Consider the following 11698-nt stretch of genomic DNA (forward strand, 5'->3'; position numbering starts at 1 on the left):
TCTGCCCGAAGGGGCGCACCGCCCATGCGCCGTACTGGTAGCCCGTCGTGGATGACATCAGGGTCAACATGGCAACAGTGCCGCGCCGGACGGGTCATGGCCACTCCGTACGGCGCACTGTGCCAGGCGTGCTCCGGGATTTGGGGGTGGCAGGCTTCACTGTAGCCACGCCCCGTCTCATCGCCGCTAGGTGGATGCAAACTTTGAGGGTTCGGTCTCGACCGCTTTATGGGAGCCGGCTTCTTGGAGTCGGCCTTCTTGCGGCCGGCTTCTCGAAGTCGGTCCTCTCCAAAGCTTTCTTCATGAGGGCTAAAGTCGGGCCGCCTTCCGAAAGCCGGCTTGGGTGACAGCCAGCAAGGGGAAGGTGGCCCCATGTCTTGGATTCTCGAGAGCCGGACGGGCTCGTAATTTTTTCAGAAGGGCCAGGGGAAGCCGGCTAGGCTACCCATGGCTATTTACTCTGACAGTAGTCCCCGAAGCTGATCGAGATTCGAGGCGGACAGAGGGACGAGAAGGTTGGTCAGCTTCCTATCCTGAAGAGCCGGCTTTGCTGATGTATGCCGATTTCGGGGAGCCCTGCGTTTTGCAGGCGGGAAAGTGGTCGACCCGCGTGCTGACCACGGGCCCTCCCGCGGGCCACGTGGCAGCGAGACCCTGCCGTCGTACGCGCACGACGGGACGCCGCCGCAGGCTCGGGCCCGCCACTCCTAGGCCTCGGCCCGAACGCTGATCTTCTGCGGCCCAGGTGGACCGCTCGCATTCCCGTGGCGATTTTATTTCGCCGTTAGGGCGCAATAAACGCGGGACATGGGGGAGTGGGCACGATCGATCCTCGCGTTTCCCCACACCGCGCCTCCTCGGCTCCGCCATGCGAGCCTATAAGTAGGAGGAGGAGGGGGAGAGACAGAGGTTCGCACGCTCTCTCTCGCTCCGCCCCTTCTCATCCTCCTTTCTTCCTCTCGTTGCCGCCACAGCTTCCCATCTCAGCGCCGCCGCGCCGCCACATCGTCTTCCTCCCATGGCGCTGTCGAGCTCATGGGATGGCTCCAACGTCCATGAGGACCATGTTGCGTTCCTCCGCCAGACTCGGCGCCTGCCCGATGCCAACCTCGTGCGGGTCCGCCTGGCGCCGGAGACGGAGATCTCACCGGCACCGGAGGAGGGCGAGCGGGTCGTCTTCCGCTCACACTTCCTACACGGCTTCGGCCTTCCGGCAAGCGGATTTCTGCGCTCCTTCCTCGAGTTCTACAACCTTCAGCCGCATCACCTCACGCCCAATGCGGTGATGCTGCTGTCGGCCTTCATCTCTCTCTGCGAAGGCTTCTTGGGGCTGCTCCCCACGCTGGAGCTTTGGGGGGAATTCTTCCAGAGCAAACTTGGCACCGTCGTCGCAGGCGTGCCCGCCCCCTGCGGGGCCTTCATCGCCATGAGGAGGGTGGGCGAGAACAACCCGTTCCCGCCCATCCCCCTGATCCAGTCGGTGAAGATCTGGCAGAAGTCATACTTCTACGTGAAGAACGTCGCCGAGCAAGGAGACCACATCAACCTGCCGACTTACGTAGCCGGCCCGCCGGCTGGGAGGTAGCCCTCATGGAGTTTCCGGTCCCGATCACTGTCTCAGGCCGGGAATGCTGCTGTCTCCCGGCTTCGGGTGATGATCCAGTCGGAAGGCCTGAGCGGGGCCTACTTGGTGGCCGCCTTCGTGGAGCGCCGGATATCTCCTCTCCAAATCCGGCCCCACATGATGTGTCAGATGAGCGGCCGCTTCGATCCAAGCCGGCTGAGCACCAGGGAGATGCCTCATGCGGAGGTGTCGTATATGGTAAATTATATCTCCAATTGCAAGCTCGCCGAGGACTGGCGATACGGCAAGGCGCCGTATTCTCGCGCCAACCCTCCGCCCGTGGTAAGCTTTCTTCTCTTTCTTCTTTTCGTTGGTAGCCGGCTTTATGATGGCCGGCTTCTGATCGGTCGGTTCTTCTTAGCAGAACCCGCTTCTCCCGCCGACGACCGGGGCAGCCAGGATAGAACGCCAGTACGCCCCCGACCGCACGGCGGACGACGTCGACGACCCGAACTTGGGGGCGACCGCCATGGAAGACGCCGTCGTGGGGGACGACGCCGAGCCCGGGGGCACAAGGCTCACCGCCAGCTTCGAGGACTAGCCGGATGATTTTGAAGCCGAAGTCGCCCCGCGTTGCCAGCCAGCGGCCGACCATCAGGGCGCGGGCTCGTCCATCACGCCGGCTGCCGGCGGCGGTGCACAGAAGCGCCGGGCCGCTTCAGGCCTCTTCGGCAGTCGGCCGAAGAAGTCCAAAGGCTCCACCGTGGCGACCAAGCGAGATGAGGCGGCTGCGAAAGTGGCCCGCTTCCGCAAGGCGGTGAAGCAGCCTCAGGCGGTCTCAGCGTAAGTCGTCAATTGCCCTGCCGCAGGCTTTTCATCGTTCTCTCTTGTTCGAAAATTCTTCTTAACCCTAACCCGCTTGCTGGACAGGGCGCCGCTTTCCCTTGAGCGGGGTCCGGGCGGCTCCGTAGTGGGGCCGGCTGGAGGGTCTTCGAGCTCCCACCGCGTGGACCCCCGCGCCCACCTCAGGGAAGCCATAGAGCGGAACGCCCACGAGGCGCGGGAGGAGCGTGAGGCGGCGGAAAAAGCGGCCGCCCAGGCGGCGAGGGAGCAGGCCGACGCGGCAGCCAAGGCCCAGGCGGAGGCGGCGACCGCGGGGATGGAGGCGGAGGGTTCGCGCAACTAGCCTCCGCTGCTCGCCATTCCCCTCCGAGCCGTGGCCCCTGACACCCCATTGCCCTTGGCGGAGGAAATCGTCCAAGACCCGCCGCTGATGGAGAGGAGGGAGGACCCCGTGGTCTTCGCGAGGAGAGCGCCGCCGGCAGCGCCAACCGGGGCGGGCCAAGGCGGCCAATCGTCAGCGGCGCCAGGGGAGCCGGCCGGGGGTGAGCCGGAGGGCGGAGCCGGACTCGAGGTGCAGCCGGTGACGCGTCGGCGCGCAGGGGGAGGCGCCGCTCCGCCGGAGTCGCGCCGAGTCGCGGGCGCAGGCCAGTCGGCGGAGGATCTGGAGGCGGCCAGCACCGCCACGTCCGAGTGGACTCCCAGCAGGGGGACTGGCGAGCTGAATGTGGTGGCTCAAGGGGTCCGGAGTCGACTTCAAGCCCAGGCCGCCTTGCTACAGCAGTTCACCCAGGAGTTCTTGTCGACGCGAGTCGCCATCCGGGTGAGTCCTTCATTCTTAGCCGCGTTGATCTCTTGATTTCTTCCGTGGGGACGCGTCAGCGCACCCACTGGGTGTAGTCCCCGAGATTCGGGCCGACTGCTGCGCAGTCGGGTCGAATCTTTCTTGATGACCACCTTATCTTTGCTTCTTGTCTGAATCTTTCAGGAATATCATAACTCCCGTGCTGCCGCCTTCAACTCCCAGGCTCAGGAGTTGAGTCGAAGGACCGACGACCTGTCCGACAGCCGAAGTAAGTACTTGATTTTGTCTATCTCCTGTGGGGGCGCGTCAGCGCACCCACTGGGTGTAGTCCCCGAGATTCGGGCCGACTGCTGCGTAGTCGGGTCGGATCTTTCTTGACGACTTTTTCCTTATTGGTTTGTCTTTTTCTTTGTCTTCAGGGGCCAACGCCGACTTGAGGAAGGAGCTCGGCGAAGCGCAGGCCGCCCTTCATACCAAGGACGCCGAGTACGCTGTCTTGGTCTAGGAGCGTGACCGCCTGGCCAAGAAGCTGGCTGACCAGGAGAAGAGCCACAAGGCGGCCCTACAGCAAGCGCAGGACAGCGAGGCTACCCTGAAGGCAGAGTTTGAGACCGAGGCGACGAGCTGGGCTGAGACCCGGCGAGCACTGGATGAGGGCTTCGGCCGCATCGAGGACTTGATCGACGGTAAGCCGCCTTCCTCGCTCCTCTCCTGCCCCTTGGCGTCTGGCTCTTGTTCTAACTTGTGCTGCTGCCTATTTCCTTGCGCAGACTACTTTCCCGGCTACTCCGCCTTTGCCGCCCAAAGCATTGAAGCCCATCGCGAGGCGCGCCGTCAGGTGGGGGCCAACATCGCGCCGGATGCGAACCGGACGCTTGAGGAGCAGCTCTTGGCTGTCCAGGCGCGGTTGCAGCCGGCTCATCAGATGCTTCGCCGGCTCCAACGTGCTGGGGCGCAAGTGTTGGCCGCCCTCTGGCTCGGCGAGACGATCCCCCGCACCCCAAGCCGGACTGCCGACTGGCTGGAGGTCGCAGTCGGTCGCTTTGAGGCTTGGAAGGCGTCGGCGGCCCGCCTCGGAGCCGGGCGGGCGTTGGAGTTCGTTCGGGCTTGGTACCCAGGGCTGAGCCTGGACCAGCTGCGCACTTGGCGGATGGAGGCCGACGCGGAGCTGGAGGAGGTGAGACCGGCTATCGCCCAGCATGCTTCGACGATCGCCGAGTGCACCGACATCAGTGTTTTTGCACCCGAAATCGATGATGACGGTGTTGCCCAGCCGGAGGAGTGGTTCGGGCTGAATCTGGCGGTGGGCGAGGACTCCGCAGAGGAGATCGCCTCCAGCGACAAGGGCGAGGGTGACGAAGAGGAGGACGGCGAAGACGTCGAGCCGGCTGGTGGAACAACCGGCCGACCTCAGGCCGACCGTGCCTCCAGCAACGAGGCGCGTGGAAGCGCGCCCTCTGCGGGAGGCGGTGACCAAACCGAGGTTCGCCAGCTGGCCGCTCCTTCAGCCGGCACAACCGCCTCCGCCAACCAGCCCGGCTCGTCGGTCGCTCCGCCGGCTTGACCTGCCGTCCTTATTTTTCCTGCTTGTTGTCTTTTGAACAATCTTCATTAAGTTTTCGCACTTCCACCCACTGGGGGTGTATCCAAACTATGTTGAATGCTGGCCTCTCGGAGGTCTTTTATGTAAATATTATTATGTGCATGTTTGGTTTCCATTCGCTATGCTTTTTATCCTTAGGCTTTTTCCTTTGCCGCCTTCCCTCTTTGGGGAGGCAAGTACTTGAGCTTTCTTGGATTGAAGTGAAGTGAATGGAAACCGGCCGACCGGCTACTTTGGTAGTCGGTCGGTGCTAGGCGGCGAACCGGCTTTCATTATATTAGTCCGTTGGTCCCTGGCCATTTTTCATGTGGGCATCCTTTCCTGCTTTTGACTCTTGCCAGTCGGACAGCCGGTTCTTCGAACTGCGACTTTGGCAAGAGCTAAGCCTGGGTGTCGGCACACTAGTTGTCTGACCGTGGGTAGGGTTTCTAATATAACTCCAGTCGGCCAGTCCCCGGGCCGACTAGTCGAACCCGGTGCCGGACGGGATAAGTAAATGAAATGACAAAGTCATAAGCATGATACTTTTCATTCATAGATAAGAGATGGCAGTCCCTGAGCCCTCCTCGGGGGGCCTATTGTCTCGTACTTAATACAAAAGTTAGCATGATACATACTGCATTTCAACTGTAAAATCTTCAAAGGAGGTTAGCGTTCCATGGTCGTTCCGACTCCTTGCCAGAGTCGTCTCTCTTTCGTGCCTTCGGCTTCTGCGCGTCGATCAGGTAGTAGGAGTCGTTGCCTAAGGCTCTGCTGATAACAAAGGGGCCCTCCCAAGGGGCCGAGAGCTTGTGCTGGCTGGCTGTTCGCTGGATCAGCCGGAGCACAAGATTGCCGTCTTGGAAGGATCTTGGCTTGACCTTCCGGCTATGGTAGCGGCGCAGGCCCTGCTGGTAGATGACAGACCGGCTGAGGGCTAACAGCCGGCTTTCTTCCAGCAGGTCGACGCCGTCTTCTCATGCTTCCTTGGCCTCCGCTTCCTTGTACATGGTTACTCGAGGCGAGTCGAACTCGATGTCAGTTGGGATGACCGCCTCGGCACCATACACAAGGAAGAAAGGGGTGAAGCCGGTTGACTTGTTTGGTGTAGTGCGCAGACTCCAGAGGACAACCGGCAGCTCATCGAGCCAACAGCCGGCTGAACGCTCCAGAGGTACGACCAGTCGAGGCTTGATGCCGGAGAGGATGAGGCCGTTGGCTCGCTCGACCTGGCCGTTTGACTGCGGGTGGGCGACGGACGCTAAGTCCAGCCGAATACCTTGGGCTGCGCAAAAACGTGCCAAGGCTCCTTTGGCAAAATTCGTGCCATTGTCGGTGATGATGCTGTGTGGCACGCCGTACCGAGTTGTTATGTCTGCGATGAATGTCGCAGCAGTCGGCCCATTCAGCTTCTTGATCGGCTTTGCCTCAATCCACTTGGTGAATTTGTCCACGGCGACGAGCAAATGCGTCATGCCGCCGCGCGCCGTCTTGAATGGGCCCACCATGTCCAGTCCCCAAACGGCGAAGGGCCAGGTGAGGGGAATGGTCTTGAGTGCCGAAGCCGGCATGTGTTGCTTGGAGCTGAAAAGTTGGCACCCTTTGCAATATTTAACTAAATCCTTGGCGTCATCTAAAGCAGTCGGCCAAAAGAAACCATGGCGGAAGGCTTTGGCGACGAGTGATCTTGAGGCCGCATGGTGGCCGCATTCTCCTTGGTGAATGTCTCTGAGGATTGCAATGCCCTTCTCTTGCTCGACGCACCGTTGGAGGACTCCAATGACACTGCGCTTGACTAGTTCTCTGTTGATGATTGTGTATGCTCCGGCTCGACGTTGGACTTGTCTTGCCTCTGCTTCATCAGCCGGCAGATCTTGGTTTACTAGGAAGTTGAGGATGGACTGAGCCCATGATGGAGCCGCGACTTCTCCTACTGCCAATGTGGCTACTGCCACCAGGGCGGGCGGGCTGGGTGGTGAAATGCTGGAGTCGGCCGCCGGCTGTTGTGTTGGTGCAGTCCCTGGGCCGGCTATTGCAGTCCCCGAGCCGGCTACTGCAGTCCCCGAGCCGGGTGTGGCAGTCCCCGAGCCGGTTGCCGAAGTCCTCGGGCCGACTACTGAAGTCCCGAGGTCGCCCGCTTGGTTCTTCGAGCCGGACCCGGCCGCGTCGGGGTCAGGCGGCACGAAGATGGAATCGGACTCTGGAGACGGCTTGATGGACGGCTTGAGGAGGCGTTGTAGAGTGACGCCGGTTGGTATTGCTTGCCGAGTGGAGCCTATTCGAGCCAGGGCATCGGCTGGCTCATTGTCGGCTCGCGGTACGTGGAGGAACTCGCATCCTTCAAAGTATCCGCTGAGTTGTTGGACCAGGAAGCGGTAGCTTGCCATATTTGCGTCCTTGGCGTCCCAGTCGCCAGATGATTGTTGGACCACCAAGTCCGAGTCGCCATAACATAGGATCCGGCGGATGCCGAGTTCCTTGGCAAGCCGGAGCCCATGTATGAGCGCCTCGTACTCGGCCACGTTGTTGGAGGCAGCAAAGTGAATTTGCAGCGTGTATCTGAGCTTGTCGCCTTTGGGAGAGGTAAGTATGATGCCGGCTCCCAAGCCGGTGCGCATCTTGGACCCGTCAAAGTGCATGCGCCAATGGGTGGAGTCGGGAGCCGGCGGCAGGTACTGGGTCTCGGCCCAGTCGACGAGGAAGTCGGCCAGTGCTTGGGACTTGATGGCGGTGCGGGGCTGGTAGAAGATCGTGTAAGGGGCCAGCTCGATGGCCCATTTCGCCACCCGGCCGGATGCGTACTGGCTGCCTATGATCTCGGCCAGCGGGGCGGTGCGTACGACCATGACGGGGTGCTCTTGAAAGTAGGGCTTCAGCTTCTTGGCAGTGAAGTACACGCCGTAACACATCTTTTGGTAGTGCGGGTAGTTCTGCTTTGAAGCGGACATCACCTCGCTCAAATAATACACCGGCCTCTGAACCGGCTGGGCTCGGCCTTCTTCTGGGCGTTGGACTACGATGACGGTGCTGACCACCCGGCTGGTTGCGGCAATGTAAAGGAGCATGGGCTCTTTCTCAGTCGGCGCCGCCAGGACGGGCGGCGTGGCCAGCATCTTCTTCAGCTTGTGAAAAGCTTGGTCGGCCTGGTCGTTCCACTCGAAGTGAGTGCTCTTCTTCATGAGGCGGTAGAGGGGGAGAGCCTTCTCTCCGAGCCGGCTGATGAAGCGGTTCAAGGAGGCCAAGCATCCGATGAACTTTTGGATGTCTCGAAGCTTGGTGGGGATCGCCATTCTCTCGATGGCCTTGATCTTCACCGGGTTGCATTCGATACCGCGTTCGGAGACCAGGAAGCCTAGGAGCTGGCCGTCTGGCACTCCGAACACGCATTTCTCGGGGTTGAGCTTGATTTGGAACCGGCGTAGGTTCTCAAACGTTTCCTTGAGGTCTCCCAGCAAAGTGTCGCGCTTCTCCGTCTTCACCACAATGTCGTCCACGTAGACGTGAGCGTTTCTGCCGAGTTGCTTGAGGAGGCACTTCTGCATGCAACTCTGAAAAGTGGCACCGGCATTTCTTAAGCCGAATGTCATAGTCAGGTAGCAGAAGGCTCCAAATGGCGTGATGAAGGCGGTCTTCAGGCGGTCGTCCGGATCTAGCTTTATCTGGTGATATCCTGAGTAAGCATCCAAGAAACTCAACAGCTCGCATCCGGCCGTGGAGTCTATCACTTGGTCAATCCTTGGCAGGGCAAAGGGATCTTTGGGGCAAGCCTTGTTGAGGCTCGTGTAGTCTATACACATGCGCCACTTGTTATTCTTCTTTAGCACAAGGACCGGGTTGGCGAGCCACTCTGGAAAGAAAACTTCCATAATGAAGCCGGCTGCCAGAAGCCGGGCTATCTCTTCTCCCACAATCCTGCGTTTCTCCTCCGACAGTCAGCGAAGGGGTTGTTTGACTGGCTTTGTGTCTTCTCGGACGTGTAGTTTGTGCTCGGCGAATTTCCTCGGAACACCCGGCATGTCCTTGGGGGACCATGCAAAGATGTCCCGATTCTCACGGAGGAAATCGGCGAGCTCGCCTTCCTATTTGCTGTTCAGGCTTGCCCCGATGACGGCAAACCTCTCTGGATGCTCGGGGTCAAGAGGTATCTTCTTCGTCTCCTTGGCCGGCTGGAAGGATCCTTGAGCATCGTGGTCCTTGGGGTCGGGGGACACGGCCGACTGCTTGCCGGCTATGGCCACGACTCGGTCCAACATCTTCTTTTCTTCGGCAATCACAAGGGACTCAGCCAGCCGGCTGCTGGCTGCCGCGCACTCAGAGGACTTCTTGTAATTGCCGGCTACGGTGATGACGCCTTTGGTGCTTGGTATCTTCATCTTGAGGTATGCATAGTGGGGAACTGCCATGAATTTGGCCAAGGCAGGTCGGCCAAGAAATGCATGGTAAGGGCTCTCCAGGTCCACCACTTCAAACCAGATCGCTTCCCGGCGGAAATGCTCCTTGTCCCCAAAAAGTACATCAATCTTGATCTTGCCAATGGGGGCGCAGGACAGGCCGGGTACGATGCCATGAAACACTGTTCGAGTAGGCATGAGCTGCTTCGTCTTGACATTTAGCTTCTCCAGGGTGTCACGGTACAGGATGTTGATGCTGCTCCCGCCGTCTATCAGCACGCGGGAGAAGCGGGCAGCGCGTCTGTCCGTCGCGAGGGTGGCTTCCAGGACCAGCGCATAAGAGCCGGGAGACGGCATCACCTCTGGATGGTCGGCCTGGCTCCAGCTGATGGGCTTTTTTGACCAATGCATGTGTCCGGCGGGGTTGGCAGCGACCACGCTGACTTCCTGGTGCTCTCGGCGTTTTCTGCGCCGGTCTTCGGGCTGGCTCGTAAAGACGATGTAGGTCGCTTGCTCGTCGGGGAATTCGTCGTGCACAGCTCCGACTGCAGGCCAAGCGGCCGGAGGCGGCGGGGCCGGAGGCGGCGGGCCGGCAGGCGGAGGCGGCGCGAGCCCCTCGCCTTTGGAGATTCGGGTGAGCCAATGGCACTTCCGGGTTGTGTGGTTGGACGGCTTCGCGCCGCTGTGGACTTGCACGGGACGTCGAGAGTTTGCTCGTAGGAGAAAGCCGGCTGCCAAGCCAGCCTACCGCCCTTGGGTTTCTTGGGCGCGGGCTGCCCTTCGGGTGGCACGTCTTCAACTGTGGCCACCTGCCGACTAGCGGGAGGCGGCGCGGGGCCCTTGTGCTTGTGGTCGTTCGAGTGTGGGCGTCGGCCGGAATCCCCAGCCGGCGTCTTGGGCGCCGGGTTGAGTACTTTCCCGGACGCGTCTACCCGAAGCTCGGTCTTTATCGAAGAGTCGGCGGTGGCGTACTTGTCCACTATGTCCAGAAGCTCGTCGAGGGTAGTCGGCTTGTCGCAGAGGAGCTTGTGCTTGAGGAGGGTGCCTTCTCGGCATCCGGCTGTGAAGTATTCTATGGCTTGCACCTCGTGTACCCCCTCGCAAGAATTGCGGAGCTCGGCCCAACGCGTGAGGTAGTCTCAAGTGGACTCGGCCGGGCCCTGTACGCACAGGGAGAGCTGCCTAGGCTTGGGGGCCCGCTTGTAGGTGCTGGTGAAGTTGCGGATGAAAGCTTCGGTGAAATCTAGCCAGCTGTTGATGCTGAGAGGCTTAAGGTTGTTGAGCCAGGTCCGCGCCGTGCCTTGCAGCATGAGGGGCACGTACTTCACGGCAACGCGCCGGTTGCCGTTGGCTATGCTGACCGCCGTGGAGTAGTCGATCAACCAATCTTCCGGCTTCACGGAGCCGTTGTACTTGGGCGTGTCTCTTGGGAGCGAGAACCCTTTAGGGAAAGGCTCATCGCGGATGCGGGAGCCGAAACAAGGCGGGCCGACATCTTCTTCTTCCAGCGCCAGGGATCGCGCCAGGCGGTCGATCCGATGGCGGGCGTCGTTCTCGCCGACTCCTTCGCGGCGACCTAGTCGGCCGTTGAGAGTCGGGTGCGCCACTAGCGGCGGGGTGGGATATCTCTCTCCACGGGGTCGAGGCGGAGGCGGGTTGCCCCGCCATTCCATGGCTCAGGGATGGCCATCCGCATCTCGCTCGATGGAGATTCGGGTCCGGCTTCGGCTGGCCGCCGGCTCTTTCTCGCGCCGCGCGCGGGTGTTGCTCGTAGTCGGTGTCCGGGACGTCGCGCCGTGATCTCAGCGCGGCGGAGGGCTTCCCGCGCGGGCGTCGGCTTCGTGCCGCTGTGCGGCTGCATTGATCAGCTGCTGGATGCGCCGGGTCATGTGGGGGAGGTCTTCGGCCTCCAAGCCGTCCAACTCATCTACGGCCGCCTGGGCGGCATGCAAGTTCTCGAGCGGAGTGGCATAGACCGGGCGGTCGACCCCCAGCGTGTCGGCGATGACGGCGCCGCATTGGTTCACAAGGCCGGCCCGGCTTGGCCCGCCCGGGGCCGGCGTGCCGAAGGCGGCGCGGTCAGCTTCGCGCTGGTAGGCCTCTGTGAGGCGTCTCACGGAAGCCAGCCTCCGGCCCTCTGCAAGGAGGGCGAGGCAGCGTGCCTCCAGTGCTTCGTCGTCGGCATTAGCCGGGAGTGGGGTGGACAAGTCGTGGGCCGCCGCGTGCGGGGCGTTGTGGGCGCCCTCGTCGGCCGGGCCGCCGTGGCCGATGACCATCACCTCGGTGGTGACAGTATCGCGGCCGTCGGTCCGAGGAAGCGGGTCGTTGTAGATCGCGACGTTGGTGGGGAAGGTGTCGAAGGAGGCCGTGTCGGAGTCGACAGGCATCGGGTCGGTGGAGCCAACCGACTCCAGATCCATAGCGGGCTCGCTGGAGACATGGAGCTGGCCGAGGAGGTTGGCGAGGTGGTCGGTGCCCGCATCGGAGGCGAGCTCGTCGGAGGTGAGGGTTTCGTC

This window comes from Triticum urartu, chromosome 4A (genome assembly GCF_056163025.1).
Source record: "Triticum urartu cultivar PI428250 chromosome 4A, HENAU_Tu73, whole genome shotgun sequence".
NCBI lineage: Eukaryota > Viridiplantae > Streptophyta > Magnoliopsida > Poales > Poaceae > Triticum > Triticum urartu.